At 43.0% G+C, this 10,016-nt stretch overlaps 1 protein-coding gene across 1 annotated transcript in view; it reads right to left on the bottom strand.

Moving 5' to 3' along the window:
• Nucleotides 1-8,198, bottom strand: part of ICA1 (islet cell autoantigen 1) — a 44,047-nt gene extending 35,849 nt beyond the window's left edge. The window contains exon 1 of the mRNA XM_075271794.1: nucleotides 8,180-8,198. The gene's annotated coding sequence lies outside the window, so the exon portion shown is untranslated. The remainder of the gene's footprint in view (nucleotides 1-8,179) is intronic.
• Between the last annotated feature and the right edge of the window lie 1,818 nt (nucleotides 8,199-10,016).

Consider the following 10,016-nt stretch of genomic DNA (forward strand, 5'->3'; position numbering starts at 1 on the left):
TGTCAGTTTTGGAAAACTGTGACAAAACGGCAACATGACTGTCATGTATTACAGTATTAGACCCTTAGGCGTCCACAGGGGAGTTTTTTTGTGGTTTCTTTGGGTGCTCTTGTACACTTTGGATCATCTGATGATCTGGAATATCTCATAGTCCGGTATATCTGTTTTATTGGTGTTGATACTGGGATTTCACTATGTAGCCGGGCGATACCACAAATTATACAGCCCAGAGCTAAGGTGGCGGTGTAGTTTACACCATCAGCTGACTCATACGTCTTAGGCAAATAAGGAGTTAAACCCATGTACGGTACACAAGGACGTGTGCAATATTTACACACCGTGCAGAAAGTCTATTAAGACGGCCGCAAACAATAACATGGTAGGCAATGGGGGAAGGAAAGTCCTGCTGTGGGGTAGGCTGACAAAGATGGAGGTAGATGTAGGCCGGGCTTAAAGGGCATCTCCACTTTGGAGCTAGATTTCAGGAAATACCAAGGAATTGCTTAACCGGCAGTCCCCTGATATTATATCATCATTAGATTCAATCTCATTACCTAGGGGCAAAATTCTCATTTTTGGGGGGCAAATTTTTGAAAGTCAAAGACAGAAACTGTCTTTGTTGCCCCTGGCAAGCAGTCACATGACAACTTTTCATTTCTAATGGTGCTGTACAAAATGAAAGCTGTGCTGTGATTGGTTGCTATGAACACACTACAACAATGGTGGTCAAGCTGATGTATTATGAAGGCCTCAAATATGGCGCATGTCAGAGGTGGATGGCTATACATACTATGGCTATACATACGTGGCTAGAGGGGCAAACTATAGGATTAGCCACTATAATGTATTCAACCACAGTGTCCCATAACAATATCAGCCATAGTGTCTCCATACTAATACCGGCCATAGTGTCTCTATAACAATACCAGTCATAGTGTCTCCATACTAATACCAGCCATAGTGTCTCCATATTATACCAACCATAGTGTCTCCATAATAATACCAGCCATAGTGTCTCCATACTAATACCAGCCATAGTGTCTCCATACTAATACCAACCATAGTGTCTCCATAACAATACCAGCCATAGTGTCTCCATAATAATACCGACCATAGTGTCTCCATACTAATACCAGCCATAGTGTCTCCATACTAATACCAGCCATAGTGTCTCCATACTAATACCAGCCATAGTGTCTCCATACTAATACCAGCCATAGTGTCTCTATAACAATACCAGTCATAGTGTCTCCATACTAATACCAGCCATAGTGTCTCCATATTATACCAACCATAGTGTCTCCATAATAATACCAGCCATAGTGTCTCCATACTAATACCAGCCATAGTGTCTCCATACTAATACCAACCATAGTGTCTCCATAACAATACTAGCCATAGTGTCTCCATAATAATACCGACCATAGTGTCTCCATACTAATACCAGCCATAGTGTCTCCATACTAATACCAGCCATAGTGTCTCCATACTAATACCAGCCATAGTGTCTCCATACTAATACCAGCCATAGTGTCTCTATAACAATACCAGTCATAGTGTCTCCATACTAATACCAGCCATAGTGTCTCCATATTATACCAACCATAGTGTCTCCATAATAATACCAGCCATAGTGTCTCCATACTAATACCAGCCATAGTGTCTCCATACTAATACCAACCATAGTGTCTCCATAACAATACCAGCCATAGTGTCTCCATAATAATACCGACCATAGTGTCTCCATACTAATACCAGCCATAGTGTCTCCATACTAATACCAGCCATAGTGTCTCCATACTAATACCAGCCATAGTGTCTCCATAATAATACCAGCCATAGTGTCTCCATACTAATACCAGCCATAGTGTCTCCATACTAATACCAGCCATAGTGTCTCTATAACAATACCAGTCATAGTGTCTCCATACTAATACCAACCATAGTGTCTCCATAACAATACCAGCCATAGTGTCTCCATAATAATACCGACCATAGTGTCTCCATACTAATACCAGCCATAGTGTCTCCATAATAATACCAGCCATACTGTCTCCATACTAATACCAGCCATAGTGTCTCCATACTAATACCAGCCATAGTGTCTCTATAACAATACCGACCATAGTGTCTCCATACTAATACCAGCCATAGTGTCTCCATACTAATACCAGCCATAGTGTCTCTATACTAATACCAGCCATAGTGTCTCCATATAATACCAACCATAGTGTCTCCATAACAATACCAGCCATAGTGTCTCCATAATAATACCGACCATAGTGTCTCCATACTAATACCAGCCATAGTGTCTCCATAATAATACCAGCCATACTGTCTCCATACTAATACCAGCCATAGTGTCTCCATACTAATACCAGCCATAGTGTCTCTATAACAATACCGACCATAGTGTCTCCATACTAATACCAGCCATAGTGTCTCCATACTAATACCAACCATAGTGTCTCCATACTAATACCAGCCATAGTGTCTCCATAACAACAGCAGCTATAGTGTCTCTATAATAATACCGACCATAGTGTCTCCATATAATACCAGCCATTGTGTCTCCATATAATACCAGCCATTGTGTCTCCATATAATACCAGCCATAGTGTCTCCATACTAATATCAGCCATAGTGTCTCCATACTAATATCAGCCATAGTGTCTCCATACTAATACCAGCCATAGTGTCTCGATACTAATATCAGCCATAGTGTCTCCATACCAGTACCAGCCATAGTGTCACCATAACAATACCAGCCATAGTGTCTCCATACTAATACCAGCCATAGTGTCTCCATAACAACAGCAGCTATAGTGTCTCTATAATAATACCGACCATAGTGTCTCCATATAATACCAGCCATAGTGTCTCCATATAATACCAGCCATTGTGTCTCCATATAATACCAGCCATTGTGTCTCCATATAATACCAGCCATAGTGTCTCCATACTAATATCAGCCATAGTGTCTCCATACTAATACCAGCCATAGTGTCTCCATACTAATACCAGCCATAGTGTCTCCATATTAATACCAGCCATAGTGTCTCTATACTAATACCAGCCATAGTGTCTCCATAATAATACCAGCCATAGTGTCTCCATAATAATACCAGCCATAGTGTCTCCATAATAATACCAGCCATAGTGTCTCCATATAATACCAGCCATAGTGTCTCAATACTAATACCAGCCATAGTGTCTCCATAACAACAGCAGCTATAGTGTCTCTATAATAATACCGACCATAGTGTCTCCATATAATACCAGCCATTGTGTCTCCATATAATACCAGCCATTGTGTCTCCATATAATACCAGCCATAGTGTCTCCATAATAATACCGACCATAGTGTCTCCATATAATATCAGCCATAGTGTCTCCATAATAATACCAGCCATAGCGTCTCTATAATAATACCAGCCATAGTGTCTCCATACTAATACCAGCCATAGTGTCTCCATAATAATACCAGTCATAGTGTCTCCATACCAGTACCAGCCATAGTGTCTCCATACTAATACCAGTCATAGTGTCTCCATATAATATCAGCCATAGTGTCTCCATACTAATACCAGCCATAGTGTCTCCATACCAGTACCAGCCATAGTGTCTCCATACTAATACCAGCCATAGTGTCTCCATACTAATACCAGCCATACTGTCTCCATACTAATACCAGTCATAGTGTCTCCATAATAATACCAGCCATAGTGTCTCCATAATAATACCAGCCATAGTGTCTCCATAATAATACCAGCCATAGTGTCTCCATACTAATACCAGCCATAGTGTCTCCATACTAATACCAGCCATAGTGTCTCCATAATACCAGCCATAGTGTCTCCATACTAATACCAGTCATAGTGTCTCCATAATAATACCAGCCATAGTGTCTCCATAATAATACCAGCCATAGTGTCTCCATACTAATACCAGCCATAGTGTCTCCATACTAATACCAGCCATAGTGTCTCCATATAATACCAGCCATAGTGTCTCCATACCAGTACCAGCCATAGTGTCTCCATAGTAATACCGACCATAGTGTCTCCATACTAATACCAGGCATAGTGTCTCCATACTAATACCAGCCATAGTGTCTCCATAATAATACCAGCCATAGTGTCTCCATACTAATACCAGCCATAGTGTCTCTATACTAATACCAGCCATAGTGTCTCCATACTAATACCAGCCATAGTGTCTCCATACTAATACCAGCCATAGTGTCTCCATATAATACCAGCCATAGTGTCTCCATACTAATACCAGCCATAGTGTCACCATAACAATACCAGCCATAGTGTCTCCATACTAATACCAGCCATAGTGTCTCCATACTAATACCAGCCATAGTGTCTCCATATAATACCGACCACAGTGTCTCCATACTGATACCAGCCATAGTGTCTCCATACTAATGCCAGCCATAGTGTCTTCATATTAATACCAGCCATGGTGTCTACATACTAGTACCAACCATAGTGTCTCCATACTAATACCAGCCATAGTGTCTCCATAATAATACCAGCCATGATGACTCCATACTAGTATCAGCCATAGTGTCTCCATACTAATACCAGCCATAGTGTCTCCATACTAATATCAGCCATAGTGTCTCCATACTAATACCGACCATAGTGTCTCCATACTAATATCAGCCATAGTGTCTCCATAATAATACCAGCCATAGTGTCTCCATACTAATATCAGCCATAGTGTCTCCATACTAATACCAGCCATAGTGTCTCCATACTAATACCAGCCATAGTGTCTCCATAATAATACCAGCCATAGTGTCTCCATAATAATACCAGCCATAGTGTCTCCATAATAATATCAGCCATAGCGTCTCTATAATAATACCAGCCATAGTGTCTCCATATTAATACCAGCCATAGTGTCTCCATACTAATACCAGCCATAGTGTCTCCATACTAATACCAGCTATAGTGTCTCCATACTAATACCAGCCATAGTGTCTCCATACTAATACCAGCCATAGTGTCTCCATACTAATACCAGCCATAGTGTCTCCATACTAATACCAGCCATAGTGTCTCCATACTAATATCAGCCATAGTGTCTCCATAATAATACCAGCCATAGTGTCTCCATACTAATACCAGCCATAGTGTCACCATAACAATACCAGCCATAGTGTCTCCATACTAATACCAGCCATAGTGTCTCCATACTAATACCAGCCATAGTGTCTCCATACTAATACCAGCCATAGTGTCTCCATATAATACCGACCACAGTGTCTCCATACTGATACCAGCCATAGTGTCTCCATACTAATACCAGCCATAGTGTCTCCATATAATACCGACCACAGTGTCTCCATACTGATACCAGCCATAGTGTCTCCATACTGATACCAGCCATAGTGTCTCCATACTAATGCCAGCCATAGTGTCTTCATATTAATACCAGCCATGGTGTCTACATACTAATGCCAGCCATAGTGTCTTCATATTAATACCAGCCATGGTGTCTACATACTAATACCAGCCATAGTGTCTCCATAATAATACCAGCCATAGTGTCTCCATACTAATGCCAGCCATAGTGTCTTCATACCAGTACCAGTCATGGTGTCTCCATAATAGTACCAACCATTGTGTCCTCATACCGGTACTAGCCATGATGACTCCATACTAGTATCAGCCATAGTGTCTCCATACTAATATCAGCCATAGTGTCTCCATACTAATATCAGCCATAGTGTCTCCATACTAATATCAGCCATAGTGTGCTCATACCAGCCATAGTGTCACCATACTAGTACCAGCCATAGTGTCTCCATACTAGTACCAGCCATAGTGTCTCCATACTAGTACCAGCCATAGTGTCCCTATATCTGTACCAGTGACAGACCCTCCATACCAGTACCGTCCATTCAGTGCCCCCATAAGAGGAACGTCAGACATAAACTTATGGACAGTTCATACAAATAGGCCATTTTTTCCCTGTCTGTGTTCCTGTGGTTGTGCTGATGTCCATCTCAGTATATTTACCCCTCGTTGGTAATAACCACTTTATATATTTTATCTTTTCCGTCTGTGATTTGGGGATAAATTGTCCAAAAAAAGAAAAAAATAATCAGCTTGGCTTCCCTGTAACCCCGACATCACATTGTCTGTAAGGCTCTGTTCACATCTGTCGCAGATTCCTTCTAGAATCACAAATGTCTGTCATTACAATCAATAGGGTCCATCGACATTTAGTTTTTCCGTCATATGACAGATCCATCACCGCCAGGATCTCCATTTTTCTGTTACTATAATGAACAGAACAGCATACATTTTGACGGACATGTGAACACGGCCCAAGAGTGACAGAGCTGGATGTGCGGAGCGTTATCACATGATGGAGCCATCACAGACTCTGACTAAGGGTACGGTTTTTGCAGGTGGATTTTGAGGCCGAATCTGGTACCAGTCATAGTCACTAGAGATGAGCGAGTACTGTTCGGATCAGCCGATCCGAACAGCACGCACGCATTGAAATGAATGGAAGCACCTGGTACTTCCGCTACGTCCATTCATTTCAATGCGTGCGTGCTGTTCGGATCGGCTGATCCGAACAGTACTCGCTCATCTCTAGTAGTCACAGATGATACCCACATAACAGTGACCCCATAGTGACCTCACACCAGTGATAGTCACACATGGTACTCACATAACAGTGACCCCATAGTGACCTACACCAGTGATAGTCACACATGGTACCCACATAACAGTGACCCCATAGTGACCTACACCAGTGATAGTCACACATGGTACCCACATAATAGTGACCCCATAGATACCTACACCAGTGATAGTCACACATGGTACCCACATAACAGTGACCCCATAGTGATCTCACACCAGTGATAGTCTCAGATGATACCCACATAATAGTGACCCCATAGTGACCTACACCAGTGACTGCTACAGATGATACCACATAATAGTGACCCCATAGTGATCTACACTAGTGACCACCATGAACTGATCCCATAACAATGACAACCAGAGTCACAGTATTCCCTTACCATAGTCAGGCAGCTACCCCTATAATAACGGCGGCCACAGTTTCCCCATAACACCATTATAACCATTAACTCAGCCACAGAGTCACCTAAACAGTGCCCACCATAGTGCCCCATAAGCAACGACAGGAAGCTCCTGGGCCCCCTGCAAAATCTGTCTTGTGTAATGTACTGTTTATAGCGGGCCCCTCAGGCTCCTGGGCCTAGTATGGGGGGAGTATATATGAACACCCGGGGGGCGGACACCTCTGCTCTCCCTCTGTTGTGAATCCCTGGAAAAACCTGTATATTTTCTTTGCATATTTGGGATTTGTCAGGATTTCATCCTCTGTATGACAAAGGGTAAAACCTGTGGTGCAAATCCAGCGAAAGAAGTGAAAAATCTGTCGATTTCTCGAATATATTTTTCTGCGGCATCTCCTGCACTTTACTGTATTAGGCCAGACTCAGAGTCCGTCTAAAATCACCACGATAACGTCCGACAAGCTCAAACTCAGTGGCTGCCCCTTATAGTCCATGGGGCCCATCCTTCTCCGTCCATAGATGGATCCGTCATTTAGGTACTTCGAAGGACCCGACGTAGATGTGAACAGACCCTTACACGATGAATCTTCTGCGTATCTGGTGGACATCGCCTAGGATGGCGTCCAGCATGTCCTCCCATTATATCCAACCAAAGCCCAGCTTATACTTACCTCCTGCGCTCCCCTGGTGCTCAGACCTCCCCATAAGCAGAAGGGCCAATTTACCTCCAGTGGCCATCTTGATATTTTTGCATATAATATGACACCAGGTCGCCGCTCTCTACGCGATTCTCCGGTATTTCCTACAGCGTACCTCCAAACTGAACCACATAGGAGACGTCCCGGATACAGGTGCAGCATCACATCCACCTTCCCCCGGCCGCCCCGTACACCTGTTCTCCTCGCTGCGATTCACCCAACTGGCCCGACCACATTACAGAACAGATTACACCTGGCTGAACCTGCCGCATACAGTAATGCTACTCTTAAAGGCACAGGCCACTATGTAAGAAAGTTGAACATATGGCGGTATAAGGCTAGACGTTATATCATGACGGTATTGTGCCCGGCGCCCTATAGAGCGGGTACCCCCAATTACCTTATTATCAGCTGCCGGGGGGGGCCACCCTGTGGAATTACATGAAGTGGGATGACACGGCTGAGCTGATCCTGTGCAAGGGGTGGAAGCAGCAGAGTGGATCCCGTGCAACGTCAGCTGTGCCTGAACTCACACTCCTCCTCTTACACGCCCAGCCTCCGTGTACAGGACGCAGAAGGGATTGGACACGAGTCTGGCGCACGTACTATTATGCTATGTATGTGAGCAGGTGCCAGCGATTGCAGGGGTGCACAAATTTTACAATAAATGCCACATGTTGCATTATAATTTCAGCTCCGGAGCGCACACCTTGAGATCAAACAACTGGGTGACATTTTATTACTGGATGGGTCGCCATTCAGGACTTTAGGAAAGTTGGGTGCAGCTTGCATCAGGGTTGCAAAAGATGGCACATGTTGCATTATAAATTCAGCTCTGAAGCACATATTTAGATCTTTTATAAGCCAGTGCCCTTTTATTACTGGGTGGCTGCCATTCAGGAGTCAAGGAAAGTTGGGTAGCAGTTTGCACCAGGTTTGCAATAAATGGCACATCTGTTATGCCTGATCTTTTATGACTAGATGTATTGCCTTTCAGGACTGTAGGAAAGTTGGATGATCTAATTGTGGTTATATTAGTCGGCTCTCAGATCTAGATATAAGGAATGAAGAATATAGATGTCTTATGGTAACCAATAGAGCTGCTACAAGCTTTGTACCCAGCTTTTCTAGCATCCTGAAAGCAAAAGCTGTCTCTCATATTGTTGAATAAGTCAAATTTATAAAGCTGTGGAAGCTATAACCCAACTTTCCTAGAAACCTGGGAGGCAGATCGTTAAAGTTATGCAATGAAACCAATATCATGATTATCTTCTCCTGGGAAAGTTGTGTGATAAGTTACAGGACTATTCTTATGGCTTCAGCAGTATAGAAGCCCCACAATTCTTAAAGGGGGTGTCCAGGATTAGACAACCATGACTGATGTCATCCAAAAACAGCGCCACACCTGTCCACAGGTAATGTGCAGTATTGCAGCTGAGCCCCATAGAGAGATATGGCGGCATTTCTGAAACAGAGCAAAACCCTGGAAAATCCCTTTAAGGCCAAACCAATCTAGTTACATTGTCTGCTCTTGTGTTTCTTGTAAACGAGGTGAAAATGTCATTCAGGGATCTAGGAAAGCTGAATGACAGCTCTGTTATAACTCATATTTGCTATGACTAGAATTGACTAGATTTTGTATCCGTTTCTGGAAAAGCTGGGTGATTCTGTGTCTATATATGCAGCGATACATTCAATACTACTGTATGTCTTCAAACCAAACAGATCTGCCATTCAGGAGTCTGGAAAAGAGGGATGACTCTCCACCCTTGTGGGAGATGTAAGGATTGTCATAGGAGATGGCATCCAGATTTTGTAGAAACATTAACCAATTCAGGTTTTTATCTGTTTCTGGGAAAGCTGGGTGATACGCCAGATGGACCCCAAATAGAATATTACACATTGCAGCAAAATATACTTAGGATATAATTCTCATTACCTGCAGTCACCACTAGGGGGAGCTCTCTGCATATAGATTTATACAGCAAGTATTGAATATAGTGGGGGGCTGTATGGCCCCTAGTGGCAGCTATAGGAAGCTGGTGATGGAGTTACTTGTGAGGCCTGCTCTCACCATAGCCCTCAAAAATCTCGTAGTCACCGACTAAGTGCTACAAAAAATCCAGATTGCTTGGATTTGTCTTGAATATATCAACCACTAATGTAAAACCTTTCTTCTCCAAATGACTCCTCCCTTTCCCGCCCTTATCTCAGGTTTATGGGCTCTACCCTAAGTC

This window comes from Leptodactylus fuscus, chromosome 4 (assembly GCF_031893055.1).
Source record: "Leptodactylus fuscus isolate aLepFus1 chromosome 4, aLepFus1.hap2, whole genome shotgun sequence".
NCBI classification, from domain to species: Eukaryota; Metazoa; Chordata; class Amphibia; order Anura; family Leptodactylidae; genus Leptodactylus; species Leptodactylus fuscus.